Source organism: Spermophilus citellus (assembly GCF_964194105.1).
Source record: "Spermophilus citellus genome assembly, contig: SCAFFOLD_220, whole genome shotgun sequence".
Lineage (NCBI taxonomy): Eukaryota > Metazoa > Chordata > Mammalia > Rodentia > Sciuridae > Spermophilus > Spermophilus citellus.
In genome coordinates, this window is record NW_027673169.1 from 160,108 (window position 1) to 179,652 (window position 19,545).

A 19,545-nucleotide genomic window follows, 5' to 3' on the forward strand; every position below is an offset into this window, starting at 1 on the left:
TGGGGGCATTCATAGTATCAGGGATGGGTCCACCCAACCAAGTATTCAATGACCTTGCTGGGGTTCAGAAACAAGGTGGTGAGGATTGAGGGAAAGCACACCAGACAGACACAACAGCAGAAGCCAAAGTACTGCAACATGGTATGGGCCTGCAGTGACAGGCAGTTTAATGCAGTCAGAATACATGGTTCAAGGTAAAGGGAGAAACAAGAGAGAAATCTGGAAGAGAAGCGGGGGCCTTAATGAAGCAGCCAAGGCCTTGGGCTGTAGATAGATAAAAGCCTGGATCTGGAATCCAATTCAGCCATATGCTAACTATTTTGACCCTGGGCCACATCTTTAGAGGTTTTCTAAGCTTTGTTTTACATAACTGAAAAGCATAGTGACAGATAGTAGTCTCCATGTTAAACTGACAGCTTGGGTACCTGGTCTGTGGTCACAGAGTTGATGAATGGATTTGCCAGGGCTGGAGAAAAGAACATGAGGCTAAGCTTCAAAGGAAAATGCCCCAAACCACATGCAGGCTTGGCTACATGAACTAATGACCACTTCTCCCTTGCTTCCCTGGAGAGCCAGGTGCCAGGAGCCTATCCTTGGTTCAACTCCTGCTACTCTCAGCCCAGTTCTGCTTATCCTAACTGAAACAGAATTATCAGACTAAATTAGTTAGTGAGTGGACAGCACTTGGAGCTGTGCTAGGCACCTTGTAGCCGCCCTTTTGATGTGATTTTGCCTCCTTACCCACTCCTTCAACTGGTGGATTGGGTTGGGTTGATATGAAGAAGGGGACTCATATTCTCTGCCTCATATAGCAGAATTATTTCCTGGAGAGTGGACAATCTTGGAGGGTGAGTGGACCCGCATTTTCTAACAGACATAACTATCATGTAACCTACAGTAGCCCAGGAAAACTCCAACAACGGGGTAAACTGAACCTTAAAGGCTCATGATTTATCAGAACCTGACCCAGAAGTAGAAAATGCTGTCTTGTGGAACAGGATCAAACTCAGACTCAGGTTCAAATTCTGACTATCTATGAACACTTATGCTAGTTTCTTCATCTCCAGGACTGAAAGAATATATGCCTTCAACAAATGTTAGCTCCTCTTCTTTAGAAACAATTATTATGATGTCCCCTGGGGAAAAGTGTCATGTGTCTTTTCCCTAACATCATGTGTATTCTATGTCCTGTATGTCATTCCATTGTGCATTGTTTCAGCAAAATGTCAACCAACGAGACTACAGAATTCAATACATTCTGGGTCCTGCCCAAGAAACGTCACAGGGAGGCCTTAGGAAATTCATGCAATGAAGCTGAAACATTTTATTGATAACAATTTTATGGAGACCAGGGGTATTGTAGCAGATGACCTCCTAGGTGTGTCTCTTTTTACCTTGGTGAACATTGGGGCCAGGGAAGGGGTGGGGAGTGATGACTGGGGCTAAAAGGCAGTGCCCTTGGTGCAAGCAGGGACAGGGCCTGGAGGTTGTCGTGGAGGGCACTGGTTTGGGAACCAGAGGAGCCTGGATTCCAATGTGGGCTCTTGTCACTTCCTAGCTGTGTGACTTGGAGCCCATTGCTTAATCTTGCCACACCAATTTTTCCTCTGTGAAATAGGGAGGATGGTAATACCCTCTTAGGGCAGTTGTGAGGATCCAAGGGGTGTCATTAAAGTTCTCAGCTGCAATGATTACTATTTTTACCATCAGGGCTGAGGCTGTGAGCTCCAGGGCCTGGGCAGGCGCATGCGCAAAAACACCAGGCGGGCCAAATGAGACCCAGGTGCTAGGTTACCTAGCACCTGGGTTTTAATCCTTTGGGGTCAGGTGGTGGGCGGAGTGGATTCAGGGGCGGGGATATGGAGAGAAGTTCGCAAGAATGGCTAGTACTGACCCTCAAGCACGGTGGGCGGTGTAAAGAGGAGGGGCCAAGCTAGTTCCAGGCTGGGTTTGCGCAGTGGTGAGGGCGGAGTAGTGAGGGGAGGACCAAAGTCTCGCGAGATCTCACTGCGTGGCCAGAGCAGCCGTGGAGGAGGCAGCGTGAAAGGTGAGCGGTGGGCTGTGGGCGGCGGTGGCGGCCATTGGGGCCTGAAGGGAATGAAAGCAGCAGACAGCAGAGACCCAGCCCCTGGAGAGGGGAGCGGGGCGGGTGGATGGCCAGTTTTTCGGAGGCCGTCCAGCAGGGCTTGTGGCAGAAGCGGCGCCGCCTGGTCCGCGCCATCCCGACCCGTGCAGGGTGGGGCGGCTGGGTCTTGGGCCAGTTCCCCCTGGCCAGTCAGACCTCGAGCTCGCTGGGACCCAAGACCCGCCTCAGTCTCCCAGGGTGGCTGGGTTGGCACTGCTGGTCATGGCTGGTTCACTTTGCTGTATGCCAGGCACTTAACGTGTGCACTTCCAAGCTAGGGCTGCACAGAGAGGTGTAGCGCCCTGCGGAAAGTTGCACTGCTGGGATGTGGTGGGATGGGGCTTCCAATACCTGCACTGGCCTGTGCTCCTTCCTTGCCTCCAGTCCTTCTCCCAGCAGTGCTTGCAGCTGGTTTCCTGGGGTCCTGGCGGGGCTGCAGAGAGTGTGTCAGACCCACTCTGAAATTGGATGCAGCATGGTATGTGAGTTCATTGGGAAAGGCTTTTTTTTTTCAAGCCTTTTGTCCAATTCCTGGAAGGTCTTCCACTCATAAATTGTCATTTGGTCCTGTGTGAGAGAGAAGAGGTGGGCATAGAGTGACCTTTATACACTAGGGGTGCGGTCACTAGCCCAAGGCTTGCCTCAGGCAAGAGAAAGTTTGATTCCCATTGAAGCCCTTGATTGTAGCCTGGAACAGTTGGTTGTCAACCACAGAAACCAGGCCCCTGTGTTTGGTGTTGAGCCTTTGTAGAGCCCACTTTACAACTGAGCAGTGAGGTTCCTAAATAAGAGAACCTACCTACACACATAAGTGAAAGTGGGTATGATACTTTCACTTACATGTAAAAGAGAAATAAAGGGATAACAATGTATGATGTGCAGTGCTGTCTCACTTATAACCAGAACTTTCAGCTGTGGTGGAAGACCGCATGCTTTCGAGTGCTTCCACCTGCTGCTAATGAAGAAGTTTGAGTTAGTTTAAAAAAAAAAAAGTATTAGGCTCTAGCTCAAACAAGGAAATCAAAGAGGGAAATGGAGATGGAGACTAGAGAGAAAACACTTAGTGTTGGGATAACCTTATTTAAGCTAATAAAAAGGAAAGGCTAGATTGAAGTAGGGATGACATGTCAAGGTCAATTACAGGCTGTCATACTATGGCCCTTCCTTGGATTCCTTTTCCACTATATCACAGCACATCCTTTGTGTCTTGTGCTTTGAGGTACTGCTACTTGAAAGAACAGTAACGAGTTCCTTCTCTTGCTAGTAATAACAGTAAACTATTAACAAGACTGAAACTTTTGGATTCATCAAGGTGAGATTTATCTGCTATCTCATACTGTTAGCATATATACTAGTCTATGTATACTCGTTACAATTTTAAATTTATGTTGAGTTAATGTGTAGTGTGAAGAAATGAGTACTAATTTTCAGAGTTTCCTTATTCTGCTGAAGCATCCCTTACTACTTTGTCTTACATAATTAGAGGCAAGCTGTGGGGTTTCCTATAACACCTTTAAATATTATGTCTTAAAGAAATGCTCATTTAAAGTGGGCTTGATTAAACCATTTTAAGATCAAAATTCTTGTGACCAGGATGAATCTTGATGATACAGATCCATCCCACCCAAGCATTGTGTGAAGCCTAGATCCTGGCCCCCAAACACTAAATGCCCCAGGGTGTCCCCCAAACTCTTTGATAACTAATTTTTTTAAGGCTATTTCTGCCTCTTTGAGAATACTAATAAGAGCATATCCATTATCTACTTAATTTTAACAAGAAAGGGGTGACGAACAACTTTTTTTCTGGGAAAATTGTTTTTTTCTGAAGTGTTTGACATATAACAAAGACATGGTCTTGGTGAGTGACAATTTTGTCAATTATTCTAGAAACTTGGGAGAGAAGGTTATTTCCTGTCATAAAATTTTGTCTTCTGTTGATGGGAATTCACATTAGAAATGTTGACAACTAAACACTAGAATCATTTTAGCAGTTTGATGTGAGAAAAGAGTTGGAAAGTGACAACAGTGTGTACTATAGCAGGTCTGAGTTGAGTAGAATATACATTCATGTCATCACTTAGGGGCTGGGTTACTTACAGGGATTGGATTGAACCCATAGGTGCTCTACCACTGAGTTATAGCCATTTTTCCCTTCTTGAAAATGAAATCTTCTGAAGCTGTTGAAGCAGTCTCAAACTTGGGATCTTCCTGTTTCAGCCTCCCAAATTGTTGGGAATACAAGCAAGATGCTTCATGCCCAGCTGTAATCACTTTTAAAATAATCCTTTCTACTCACTGGTGTTTATATTAGCAAATTTGAAAATGTAGATAGATGTACATATACCAGTCTTCGTGGTATGACTCATTACAAATTATCTTTTCATTTGAAACACTAGCTATGACATAGAAAAATTAAAATAAAGTTCAGCTTAAACTAGCTACAGTGTAACAAAAATTTCATCAACTTGTTTAACTCTAAAAAGGATATTTATTTTGATTTTTAAAAATTCTTGTAAGGTGTATGTTGCTTATTACTATTGAAAGGTGTTGTGAAAACAAACATGTAAGTAAAGACTTCTTGGAAGAGGATATATTTTCAATTGTCTAGAGATGTATTGAATCTCTTTGACCTGAGAAGTCAGCCAAGTTGAAAATAATTAATTTTTAATTTTTTGAGCAAGTAAAATGTTCCATAGTAAAAGAGGTCTGTACTGTTAAAAAATACTGTTAAAAATCATTACTTTTTTTCATATTCACATGTTCCTAAGTAAACTAAATAAATAATGAATTACAAAGATATTGAAAATGTTCCAGTTTCTAAGCATAGAGGATATATTTTCAGTGGACAAAACATGCATGCCTTTATGTTGTTTTCCATTTGAGAGACATAAGAGTTAGCTAGAAGGAAAACAAATACTTTACCATACAATTCTGTGGTTTATAATTAAGACATTTCATTAATTTTTAAGATGCACATCTGAGATAGATGGAATTTTAAAATTGGCATGTCGTAACCACATGGCATTTTTTCTAGTGAGTGGTACATATAATAAGAATGTTCTAAGTGTCTTAAAGGTGATGGCATCTCAGAGGCAATGAAATAGAAAATATATAAAAATGTTAGGACATTGGTTAATATTTAGCACCAAAAACTATTCAAGGGTGACTTGCAAAAAGAAGATACACAATTCTTTATCCTGTTTTTTTTTTTTTTTTTGGGGGGGGAGGGCGTGACGTGAGTACCAGGAATTGAACTCAGGGGAACAGAGCCACATCCTCAGCCGCATTTTATATTTTATTTAGAGACAGGGTCTCACTGAGTTGATTAGTGCCTCACTATTGCTGAGGCTGGCTTTGAATTTGAGATCCTCTTGTCTCAGCCTCCAGAGCTGCTGGGATTATAGTCGTGTGCCACTACATTTAACTTCTAAATCCTTCTGTCTAAACTAGAATTCTTTATTCAGAAGATTCCTATAGAGATCTTTCTCCTCATGTAAAACAAATGGAAGGCCAGTGTTCATATACATGAGTACATTTTTTTTTAAAGGATTTGAGGGAAACAAACTTCTTGGTTCTTTTTCATGGAGAGCACATGGCGGGCAGTTAATGCATTTGAGGTTAATTTGTTCAGAAAACATGAAGAGAATTTATGAAATATGGATTATTTTTGTTTCTTTCTCCTAGTTTTGAAAGCTTGTAGGTCCACTCATACTTTTTTTCAAGACATCCTTAAGTTGAATTTTGATGATTCATAGTTGTTATTGTTTTATAAGAATGTATTTGATGGCATTTATTCTCTGTGTACACAGCTTATGTGGGAAAGTAGCTCCATGATATATCTTGGCTAGGAAGCCTGTGAAAGGACATTTTCCATTTGATATTGAGGACAGGTTTCATAGGAAACTCAACCATATGAAGGTTACATACCGTTTTCCCCCAGGAGGACTTCAGCTTTGCTTATCCAAGTGTGGTCCTAGGTCCTGGAGCTTGTTTGAAATGCAGACTGGTGCTGTTGTGAATCTGTGGGAAGCAGGAGACAACATAGGTGACTCTCAGACTTGAGGGTATTACCAGGATTGCTGGACTAGTACAAAGTTTCTGATGCAGTAGTCTGGGTCGGAGCCTGAGAATTTTAATTTTAACAAGTTATCACATGATGCTCATGCTGCTGGTACAGGGGCCATATATGGAGAATCATTATACTAGAGTGTCCTCATTGTACATTTCTCTCTTCTTTCCTAATTTCTTACTCCTTCAAATAGCTTTTTAAAAACAGATTATCATATTCTTTAAATTCATTGAAGGGGGAAAAAGCATATGTTTTTGCAATGACCACACGAAGATTGATTTTCAGCATCTAATTTCAGAGCAAAAATCTATTTAAAGCTTGTTTTTAAATCTTATCTATAGGTGTCTCTTTCTCTTCTTTTTATAAGTATTCTTTTTAATGTTTAAAAAACTTTTTAATGTAGATAACATGTTCTTATGGTTCAAAAGTTAAAATGACACAGGCATGCTTGGGAAAATCTGATTTCCAATGGCTTTGGCGCCCCCTTCACCCCTCTTTCTTTGATAACCTCCTTCCTCCTTTAATTTTTTTCCCATAGATGTCAATTGTTTCCTTTTATAGTTGGAGAAATGCCAGTGTACTATATTCTTATAATATAAACTGTAGCATAATATGTAACTAATTTTGTCCCATGGCTTTTTCTTTATATGCTCTTGAGATCTTTTTCTGTTAGTATTTATTTAGAAAGAATATAATCTTTGTTTATAGAAAACACTTTAAAAAAAAAAAACAGCTGTGTTTAAACAGCATCTATTAAGTGCTTTGTTTACTTAACCAGCGCCCCTTGTGGGTATTTGGGTCTTCTCTAGGTTTATTACAGACCATACTGGGGTGAAACAGCTTGTATACATATCATTTTACATGTGCAGGTACATCAGTGGGATACATTCCTAGAAGTGGGATCGCTGTGCTAGTGGGCAGGGCATTTATGATTTTGTTAAATACTTCCTTTCTTGAGTTGCACCATTTTAAACTCCCAAAAGTACAGTTGCTCCTCCTTATCCACGGAGGATTGGTTTGAGCACCCCTTTGTGGATACTGAAATTCAAGGATGCTTGAGTCTATTATATAAAAAGCATAATATTTTTGTATAACCTATGCACATCTGCCGCATACTTTTAAATCATTTTAAGATTGCTTACAAGACCTAATACAATATTAATGCCATGTAAATACTTGTTACACTGTATTGTTTAAGGATTAATGACAAGGAAAAAAGTTGGTATGTGTTCTGTATGACAATTTTTTAAAAAATATTTTCACCTGTGATTGTCGAATCCAGTCTGAATACCATAGATACAAGAGGGCAGATTGCAGTGTATGAGAGAGTTCCTGTTTTTCTGAGGCCTTTCTAATGTACTGTGTCTTTACAACCCTTGAATTTGTTAACAGTTTGAAGTATGAGAATTATCAATACAGAGTCATTTTAATGTACATTACTATTATTATTAATGAGGCTGAACTTCTATGCTTAAAAAATAGTTGTATTTCTTTTCCTGTAAACTCTGTTCATGTGTTTTTTTCACATTTTTGTTTTGAACTGCGTTTTCCCCCTATCAATTTCTAGAAATTTATAAATTGTAGATATTAGTCCTGTGTGATATAAATTGTAGTTTTTCCCCAAATTTTCACTTATTTTTTTATTTACCTTCACATATTTTGATATACAGAAGTCTTACATTTTTTCTTTGAATTTTATTGTTTATATTACTCATTATGGTATCTTGATTTTTTAAAAATTGTTCTTTATTTCTATGTGGTGCTGAGAATTGAACCCAGTGCCTCACAAGTGCTAGGCAAGCGCTTTACCACTGGGCTACAGTCCCAGCATAGGTATATGGATTTTAAGTCACTCTAAGGCCTCCAAGAGTTTTAGAATTTGCCCATGGTTTCTTTTAGTACTTTTATGGTATCACTTTTACATTTAAATGTTCAAACTAGGATTTATTCTGGTGTTCAGAATGATGCATAGGTTCAACTTTATCTTTTTCTGTGTGCCTGTTATTTTCACCTGTTGATTTCAGAACCCTTCTTTGAATATTCTTTGGTATTGTTAACTTTTGGATGTATTAGGGTGTCTCTGGGGTTTGTATTCTATCAGTCTTTTTCTTCATATACCAGCATTACATTATTGGTTTTGTAAAAGTTTTAACATCTTTTAAAACTAGTTTCCCCTTGTTGCTTTTTATATTCCTAGGAATTCTTGCTTGCTTACTTTTCCATGAGTACTTTTGATGTATTTTGTCTAGTGCCAGAAAAACAAAAATCTAAACAAAATAAACATCAGATTAAATGTATACATTTAAAATCTATTTAATTTCTCCAAACTTTTTTTTTCTTTTTTTCAGGTTCTTAATAAAGGTGCTAAGAAAGAATGTAAGACAGGAAAATAATTAAATATTTTCACTGTAATGTTTTATGATTTTACATTTTAAAAAATTCTTTAATTGTTATTATTTTTTATTCTGCTTCCTTAAGTTGTAAAAGGGATATTGTTTTAGGAGTTTTTGAGTTCATAGAACCTGTGGGTGGTAAAGTGGATGCCAATAATACGGGCTGTCTGAATGATGATGTTTGTCTTTCCCTATCTCTTTGACTCTAATATTTTAATTTCTATTATCTTGTCATTTTAAAGTGTGGGTCTGAGAAGGAGATCCTGTATGACATCTACTTGCAACATTCAATGAATTCTTTCCTCTTAAATAGGAAGCTGAAAAGGATTGAAGTAATTTTGGTGATATAGAGGCACTTGTTTATCTTAAAAGTTTGTTGTGATTTTTTATTATAATAATTAGAAAAATTTCTACCCATAAAAACAACATAATGACAAAAGTAAGCCCTCAATTTTTGCACAAAGAAATGGCCACCATTAGCTCACTTTTGGAAACTTATTGATGGATATGAAAGTATATAGAAGACTTCAAATAAACAGCAGTTTCTCTCTATATGAAGCTATGGTGGTCATTTTTAATGAGTTTTATATATCTCTATTTGTGAGTTGAAACTGATGTGCATAATCATGGGTGATCATTTTACTGGCTGCCTAGTTTTATTTTTTTAATTTTTTTTTTATTCATCAGTAGATCTTTATTTATATATTCGGTGCTGAGAATCAAACCCTATTGTTCACAAGTGCCAGGCAAGTGCTTTACCACTGAGCTACAACCCCAGCCCTCGCTTCCTAGTTTTCCATCATTTAGAGGCATCATACTTTATCTGTCTACTCCTTTGATAACCATTTAGATTGTTACTTGTTTTTCTTTCTTGTGAATAATTGTATGTTGATGATAGTATACTTATTCATTTATCTTCTTAGAGGCATAACTGTCAGGTCAAACATTATATATATATATATTAAGTATGATAAATATGACTAAGCTGTTATCTGTAAAATGTCCATGAGAATCTTCAATGTCCATGAGAATCTTATTTTCAAAACCCTTCCTCACACCAAGTTTTGTTAATCTTTTTAATCTTTGCTAATCCAATAGGTAAGAAAAAGTACATTTTTGAGATAACATGTTTTTAATTGGTACTGGGGATCTAACCCAGGGCACTTCACCAGTAAATTAGATCCCCAGCACTTTTTATTTTATTTTATTATTTTTTTTTATTTTGAGACAGGGCCTTGCTAAGTTTCTGAGGCTCTTCTTCAACTTGTGATCCTCCTTCCTCAGTCTCTTGAGGTTCTTGGATAACAGGTGTGTTCCACTGTACTCAACTATTGAAGGAAACCTTGTGTTACTTAAAGATTTCTTTCATTCTGTATTTTTATTAACAGAGAATTCTCTCCTTAAGACCATACTTGTGATTCTTTTGTGTCAGATATTCTTAGGGTTAAATGTGATTAAAATATTTAAATATATTGAGTTGTTTGTACGTCGTTTGCCTTGATTTTAACTCATTATTAATATTTGAAAACCTCAGGGTTGGGGATGTGGCTCAAGTGGAAGTGTGCTAGCCTGGCATGTATGAGGCACTGGATTCAATTCTCAGCACCACATAAAAATAAAATAAAGATATTGTGTCCACCTAAAAAGTAAATATTAAAAAAAATTGAAAACTTGATCAACCAGTTATAATTGTTTTGAATACAAAATGTTTTCCTCTGCAAAGAGCAGTACTTTTGTGTTTCATTTACCTGAAGGGAAGTCTAAAGTAACTTTCAAAATAAATTTCTTAAGAATTTTCAAACATGGATACCAATGGCTGAATAGCATACAGAATATTCTTTCCATAATTGGTTGATAATATAGTGTTTTAGAGTCATGTAAACTATGTGATTGTGTGTTCATGTGTAAACCTATGTGTATTTCTTTTGTCCAAAAGATTTTATCACTTCCTGATGTAAATATGATTTTTAATTTTATGTTTGCTTTACATTTTATTTCAATCAAATAAGAGTTACATATAAGGATGGCCTCACATGAAGCAGATTCACAGCTTTGTCATTGACCTACTATTTATTCTTTGGCTTAATAAGACAACATTAAACTGTCTTCTATATATAAAGTACCTCTAGATTGCCTTTCCTGAGGGGGCTTTTTTTTCACTTCAATTAACATTGTCTACAGAATACCCCAAGGTTGGGACCATATGGTCCAACTGGTGATTTAGTCACCAGTTTTTATTCAGCACTGAATACCTACCTACCTGGTGGGCATCCACAGACATCCAAATCATTATTTACTTATTTGTTTACTTTTTTGGTACTGGGGATTGAATCTAGGGGCAGTTTACCACTGAAAAACATCACCAGCCCTTTTATTTATTTATTTATTTTTAATTTTGATAGGGTCTTGCTAAGTTGCTTAGGGTCTCACTAAGTTCCTAAGGCTGGCCATGAACTTAGGATCCTCCTGCCCCAGCCTCAATCTCCCAATGGTTGATGCATATTCATTATTAGGTTAAAGATGTGAAAATGAATACCCATACGTTTTAATTTAGAGAGGACTAACATAGTTTCATTTAATTTAGATGTGCATAACTGTATGGCACTTGCTACTATTTCATTTGATGGTACTTTGTTTCAAAATTTGATTTGGACTATATTCTAGTTAATTTTTAGAATCACATAAGCCATGTAGTTTGAATCTTTTTTTTTTTTTCTTTATGGGCAGAGTAAGTATTTAAACTAGGTATGCTGCTGGATATTGTTTAAGATCTGTTTATGTTTACCAGTATAGATATCACAATATTTTTTACAATATCTTTTTTTGAAAATAAGGATAAAGTAAATGCCCCCAAAATAAAATAAATATAATTGTATGGTTCACATTTTTAAAAATAAAAGCAGATGTTTAGATTGCCAGACTATGTAGAATGAATAAGTTGTTGTCTGGCACCTGTCTATGAACGTTTCCTGACTCCTAAACCAGTTTATCACAGCCAAAGTAAGCAGAGATGGAAAAATGAATGATATAATAGATTTAAGCAGTGTTTTAGTCTGTATTTTATATAGTTTATTTCTATTGGAATACAGGGTTCTAAAGAATAAATGTAACTAGTTTTTTTTTTTTAAAGAGAGAGTGAGAGAGGAGAGAGAGAGAGAGAATTTTTTTTTAATATTTATTTTTTAGTTCTCGGTGGACACAACATCTTTGTTGGTATGTGGTGCTGAGGATCGAACCCGGGCCGCATGCATGCCAGGCGAGCGCGCTACCGCTTGAGCCACATCCCCAGCCCAAACTAGTTTTAATTAGTATTTTTGCAGAAGTAATTTGCATGTGAAAATTTTAAAATCAAATAAGCCTATAGAAATTTTTATTTGCACTTTAATTTGCCTAGGAATTGTTTCTTTTTTTAATATTCATTTTTAAGTTGTAGTTGGACACAATACCTTTATTTTATTGATTTATATGTGATGCTGAGTATTGAACCCACGGCCCTGCATGTGCCAAGCAAGTACTGTCCAGGTAGAGCCACAGCCCTAGCCCCTAGCAATTGTTTCTTAATACATAGTCCAAAATTAAGTCAAGGCAGACTTGGAATTTTTGAGTCTTCATTATTGGGCCAAATTAATGAGGTTTTACTGAACTTTTCCTTCTGGGATCTTATTGTGGCTAAGGATGCAATCTTATTTGTTTTCTAAAATATTGAAGTTTGATGTTTTTTAATCTCTTTTCTGTGGCAGTACCGGTATTTGTTTATATCAGTGCCTTTTATTTTACTGATGAGTTCATTTCTTTAATTGTGTGCCCTAAAGCCTACTAAAAATATTCCTGGAAAATGAGGGATTAAATAGAAGTTATAACTAAAATGAAGGCTTTATCCTTTATTTCTCCTGTTAGCTGCATTTGTTAAAATTTTTTATACTATATTTAAATAGATATTAAGACTTTATTACAGGAATGGGATTATGGCTCAGTGGTAGAGTGCCTGCATGGCATGTTGAGGCACTGGTTTGATCCTCAGCATAACAATCAATCAATCAACCAATCAATCAATCTATTATGTCCATCTACAACTATCAAAAAAAGACTTTATTACATATTACATGGGTTGGATTTTGTGCATTTGAAACAGTTTCCTCCTATATTAGGCATAAAGCTTAGTTTAGACTGGCATAGTAAGTGATCATTTGATTGGAAAGTTGGGTAGACAGAGAAGTTCAGTCTTTCTGTGCAGAATTTGAAACTTTGTACTCTTTTCGATAAAACAGCTTTGCAATCAGGGTGGTAGTACTGAGCTGCAGTGGAAGGAGAGATGCCAAGTTCTGGTGTACAGTGTAGATGAGAGCTGCTCAGCTTTTCCTTCTGTAGACTCTGCAACTGACCAGATCTCCTCAAGGGGCACTGTTAACTCACAGTCTTCTGAGTGGAATTTTAGAAAGGGGAGGGAATAACAGTAGCTTTGGGGCACAAGGTCCATAATGAGCTCAGAGCTTAGTGAAACTCCCAAAGTTCTTAACATCCCATCCTCTTGAGAAATTTCCTGTCCTAACCCTGAAAGTTTTTTCCAGTGTGTGACATAATGCAAATTTGTGTGGAGCCAGGCAGAGCAAGTCTATTACTACAGAGTCTGGATGCTGTCTTTTAATGGACATCCAGCATGGGAATATGGCTGAAAACCACTATCCCCCTCCCCACATCTTATATATAGCAGTGCAATTGGAATTTCACACAAGCTTTTCCTTCTTTGGTTTGTTTAGAGAGGACACTTAGGTGCAGGTGGTGTTTGAGTATGTTAAACCCCCTGTGTTTTGTTTTAGATATATTTCAGTCTGTTCTAATATAACAAATGTTTTTAGTCTGAACATTCTAGCAGCCGTCACTCAAACATTAATTGCTGTCAATGAGAAAGGATATCTTCCCACATTTTTTCATGGTGATTAAACCATCCCACTTCTTTTTTCTTTTACCTTAATAACAGATTACTGACACTTGGAAATTATAATCATGTTGGCTCAATCTTTATGGAAAGATTACCAATTATTGCACAGCAAAATAGGCATTTCTGTCTAATAGAGTGTTTCTTTCCATGTCTTTCTCTCAGTTCAGTGCTTTTAAATACATTTTAGGTGAATGAATACATTGTGTCATGCTGTGATTTAATATTTTTAAGACTTTATTGATAACTTTTTAAAAAACTTATGTGGGAGGGGAATGAAGGAGGAAGATTATTCATTCAATGTGAAATCTTCATAGATCTTTAGATGTTTACAAGGTAGAAGGATGGCCAATGTTAATTACCCCTACTCTGGTACAAGTTCTGAAATGAGTATTTGCTGTGAAGAGTTGTGAACAGCAAGGATTCTTGTGCTGGGCTGTGGATTGAGCATTGCACTGTGCTCTTTGTGTGCATTACTTCATTTTGTTCTCAAAACAACAAGGACTCAGTAAAATTGTAAAATTTTTCCTTAGGCATGTAGCTAGCAGGTTTAAGAAAAAAGAAAAACAAACACTTGAATTCAGATCTCTCTATCCCTAAGTTCTAGTGCTTTCTTATGCATACACAGAAGAGTATTGGTTAGAATCTTAGAAAGTTGTATGCAACTTCATAGGCTGCAACAGGATGATGGATAGTATAAGGCCAGCTTCAGGAACTTGATGAGACCCTGTATTAAAATAAAAAGGTGTGGTGGGGATGTTACCCAGTGGTAGTACATCCATGTGTGGTTCAATCCTAGGTTCCACACACACAAACACACACACACAAAAAAAAAAAGAAGGAAAATGTTGTTAGACTCTTTCCATTGTTGTATTTTAGATAATGAAAATGTTGAAAAGACTGACAATAACTCTATTCTCTCACCACCCCTGCCCTCATTCATACTATCCTTTTTATTTTTAATGTTCCTCAGCATCAACTAATAAAATCTAGGAGCATGCCACGGTGTCTGGCTCAATGTGTTCAATACAACATAGGCTAGTTTAATTTAGCAGCACTCTGAAATGAAAGGTTCATGCTGCCAAGTACAAACAGACCTTCTGTGGGATGTTAATTTGATTATAGGAGAGAATGCTTGTCTTTCATTGCTATGTGCTAATAAAGAAGCTGGCAGATTTTCTTATGAGTATAAAGGATTTTGACTTGTTTATATCCGTGTAATTCATAAGAAGTGGGTAGTCTTAATAAACATTTTTCTTTTTGTAGTCTTTGGTTAGTTTCATTCTGTAACCTGCCAGCTAATTGTGACTTGCATGCTCTTTTGTTCTTTGCTCTTTTTACTTTGGATCTGGTTTTATGGTTGGTTTTCATAGGGATTTATTGGTAGGAACATAGATTATTTCCCCATTTGAACAGATTGTATGTTTTTATGACAGATTATTCTGTCACTGGCAGAGTGATTCAACCAGACCCTCTTGCAGAGGTGTTACTATATGACTTTGTGCAGCCATTTTAAAAAATAACCGCTTTATTTATAAATAATTCACATTACCATCAAGGTCACTCCTTAAAAATGCAATTCACTGAGTTTTAGTATACTCACATAGTTGTGTGCCTATCCTGCTGTCAAATTCTGAAACGCTTTTGTCACCTCCAAAAAAGATCCATACCCTTTAGTCTTCACTCTGCACTCACTCTTGCTCCATGTAGCAATGAACCTCCTTTCTCTATTTGTGGATTTACTTGTTCTGGACATGTTATATAAATGTAATCATTCAGCCCTTTGTGTCTGGCTTCTTAGCCTGTTTTTGAGGTAGCACATAACAGAACTTTATTCCTTTTTTATTGCTAAATAGTGTTCTATTATATGGATACACTGCAGTTTGTTTATCCATTTATCAGTTGATTTATATTTGGGTGACTTGTACTTTGTGGTTCTTATGATCATGTGAATATTTGTGTTTTTTAGTTGACTTATGTTTTCTTTTGGGTAGATACTTAGAAGTGAAATTTATTGGCCATAAGTAAATCTGCCAGACTGTTTTATAAAGTGACTCTATCATTTTACATTCCCATCATCAATGTTTGAAGATTCCATTTCTCCATATCCTTGCCAACACTTTGCCATGGTATTTTTCCATAGTAATCATCCTAATGGGTATGAAGTGGCATCTCATTGTGGTTTTAATTTGGATTTCCCTCATAACTAATGATATTGAACTTTTTCATGTGCATGTTAGCCATTGTTTTTCTTTGTTAGACAAATGCCTATTCAGATCCTTTGCCAATTTTAAAATTGAGCTGTTCTTTTCTTGATCAGTTGTAATAGTTCTTATGTATTCTGGATATACACAAATGTACTCTTATCAGATATAGTGTTTTTACTTTTTATGAAGCATGTATATTTTTTATTGGAGTCTAATTTACCAATTTTTTGTCTCCTTATGCAGTTTCTCTGAAATTTTCTATAAGTTAAAAAAAACACAACAGACCATATTTCTCAATGTTCCATTAATATATTTTAAGAGAAAGAGAGAGAGAGAGAGAGAGAGAGAGAGAGAGAGAGAGAGAGAAGAGAAGAGGAGAGGAGAGGAGAGGAGAGGAGAGGAAATTTTAATATATATTTTTTAGTTTTCGGTGAACACAACATCTTTGTTGACTATGGTGCTGAGGATCGAACCTGGGCTGCACGCATGACAGACAAGTGTGCTACTGCTTGAGCCACATCCCCAGCCCCCATCAAAATTTTTTTCTACAGAAATAATTGTCATTTAGTTAACTACACATGGATTAGAGATATTAAAAAAATATTTTGTATTTTCAAATATTTTTATCAAATTTAATGGGAGAAGCCTAAGTTTTCAAACCTGATATCTAGTGCCCTTTTTTTAAAGTCAGAAAATATCTTTGAGTGTTCTGCTCAGCTCAGAATGCACATGTTATTCTGTAGACATTTATAGGTGTCTAATGTACTTTGAGGACTTGAGTGGGTTTGGAGATCCAGGGATGCTGGGAACATGGTCCTGTCCTTAAGGAACAAGAGGTCATGTACCAGGCTACTGATTTCTATAGAGGGTAGTTGCACCAGTGGAGGAGGAGGGGCACTGTCTGGGTGAGAAAGCCTCACAGGGAGTCAGTGCTGGTGCTCTGTCTGCAGAGATGCATGGGTGATCAGAACCTTTTGTTATAATCTGTGATTCTTCCTTTCAGACACTTGCTGCTATGTGTGTTGTGTACATTGGCACCAGTTATCTGTAACAGCAATATTTATGGATATTAATGTAATGATATGTAGACATCATTGTGATGACTTAGATACCTAGAAGTAAGCTTGAAGAAAGCCACTTTTCTTGGATTTCTTCAGGATTTCAATAATGGGGACTTCCTATTTACTAATTAATTCAGTGCGGTGTGTTCATGTATCTGAGTTCCAGCCCAAACCCAAGCAGTTCTGGGTAGTCAGAGCTACAATGTGAATCAAGGAGGAAAAGCTGTTTGGCTGGAGGGAAGATTGTGAATAGAGGGTGGAGTGAGTCCTGTTAAGGAATTTAGATCTATCTATAATAATGGAGAGCTCTTGATGAGTTTTGGTGTGTGTGGGGAACATGGTTTTTCCTGTTATTGTAGCACAGATGCTGGTTGTGAGGACTAGAAAGAAGAGAATTGTGGGGCTGTTGGACTAGTCCAGATAAGAGCCAATGAGGACCTGAGCTAGGGTACTGATGGTAGAGATGGATACACAGACTGGAAAATTTTAGAAGGTGCAAGTCTGGATGTTTGGCTGCAGTAAACCATCATAAGTTAAAAGGAGGGTTACTAAAGAAGGAAGACATTCTGAAGAATGTTTCAAAGGAATGAAATGCCACAGAAATCAGCATGATTTTAGAACCTTGGGGTTAAAAGTGACAGAGCAAGGGCCATCCTCAGGCTCTTCCACAAGAGGGAGGAAAGAGGGTCTCCTCCCAGCTGTGCTTTTTAAAATCCCAAGAGCATACTTTTTTTTAACTTATATTATTTTTTTTTAGTTGTTGATTAATTTTATTTTGTTTATTTTTATGTGGTTCTGAGAATCAAACCTGGTGCCTCACACATGCTAGGCAAGTGTTCTACCACTGAACCACAACCCCAGCCCCCAAGATCACTCTTAGGCTTGGGATTTTTGCCCTCTGCTCAGGCGGAAGTTTTGCTGGGAGCTCCCTGCCATCTTCAGTAGCATTCCCAGAATTGGGGAAGCATTGTGGAGCAGAGCCATCTGTTCCTCTTTGGTAATTCAAGCTGACTTGGGCAGTTGTTAAGATCTGAAGCAGAAGGTTGAGAATGCCTCAGAAGTTTGTGGCCTTGACAGTCTGTGATGACAGCATTTCTGTGCAAGAACAAGGTCCAGGATTGAGTAGACTAGAATGCAGGAAGTAAACAGAGTTCACTTTAGACCAGCTTAGTTTGGGAAGTGACTGTCCAGATGTTACATTCCTGTGACTATTCACTTGACTTACTTCCCTAATAGAAGCCATTCTAGAAACAGGTTATTTTCTTTGCTATGAGTTTCCAGAGCCTATCATTACTGTACTTGGCACATCTGTGAATGAATGCATACAGGTGTTCATGCATAGCATGCTGGGATGAATTATTTGATCAGAAAATATAGATTTAGGAGCCCCATGTAGAGCTAGGTGGTTGAAAAGTCTTGAGAATTATTCTTATTGGCTAAGAGACTTTTATGAAAGTTCACCTATTGTGTGGACCTGTAATTTTAACGTCTAAGTAACAAAATTGTGCCTGTTTTCTTTTTTCCTTTTTGCTCTGCCTAGAATTTAATTACAGTAATTGTCTGTTGATTTTGTTTGTGTGTGTGTGTGAGTCAGATTAGAATCAGACTTGTGATAAATAGGGAAATTTATGTGATAAATGTATGTGAAACTCTATTTTCTTTTAAGAATAACTGTCTCATAGGATGAAATCTTGGAATTGATTTCAGATCACTCCTGTAAACTCTCACAGAAGATGTTTATTAAACACTTGGAACAATACATATTGTACTAAGAAAATGTGCTTTTATCAACTCTAGAAATACAAAGCAGGGAACTTAATAAATCAGGCTTTATTTGTGAATGGAAAGGACTGAAATTTCACCTTAAAAGTAAGAATTCAGTTGATATCAAGATTGTGTATTCCGAGTAGCAGAAGTTAATGTAGTTCCATTTCTTCTTTAAAAATAAAATGATTAGGGCTGAGGATGTGGCTCAAGCGGTAGCGTGCTCGCCTGGCATGCGTTTGGCCCGGGTTCGATCCTCAGCACCACATACAAAGATGTTGTGTCCACCTAAAACTAAAAAATAAATATTAAAAAAAGTTCCCCCCCCCTCTCTCTCTCCCCCCCCTCTCACTCTATCTTTAAAAAAAATAAAATGATTACAGATTTCAGATTTTGGCATCTTTAAATCTGACTCCTGATTCCTCTCTCTTAATAGTTATTGGAATACCAGTCTAGAATGGAATTCAACTTTGATATTTTTACTCTAATTTTGAGATGACTGTGGTTCTAATTTTATCTCCACTCTATATTCAGTAAAGCCAAAGTATTGTTAGCTTGGTATGCCATAATTTTTATTATTTCAATTTCAGAAAAAAAACATAATTGTGTTTATATAAATTAGTAATATTACTCTTCTACTTGGGATAGGTTTGTGTTGCTTTTAAAAATGTAAGGCAAAAATACAGTTGTATTAACTTAGAGGCTAAATATTTTTTTTCCTACCACCCTACCATATAACACAATATCATAGTGAGTTGCATATTTGTTTGTGCCTTGGTGTATGTGGAAAATTGGCTTGAGAACCCCCTGTGAACACCAAAATCTGTAGATGTTATACTCTCTTATATAAAATGATGTAATATTTGCATGTAACTTATACCCATTGTTCCAAGTACTCTCCATCATCTCTAGATTACATATAGTATCTAATATAGTATAAATGTGGTGTAAATAATTGTGATGTTGTATTCCTTAGAGAATAATGACCCT

General features: G+C 37.1%; 1 long non-coding RNA gene across 1 annotated transcript in view; it reads left to right on the forward strand.

The window, feature by feature from the left end:
* The first annotated feature begins 2,011 nt into the window (after positions 1-2,011).
* Positions 2,012-19,545, forward strand: part of LOC308640028 — a 64,050-nt gene continuing 46,516 nt past the window's right edge. The window contains exon 1 of the long non-coding RNA XR_014020156.1: positions 2,012-2,047. This is a non-coding gene — a long non-coding RNA (uncharacterized lncRNA). The remainder of the gene's footprint in view (positions 2,048-19,545) is intronic.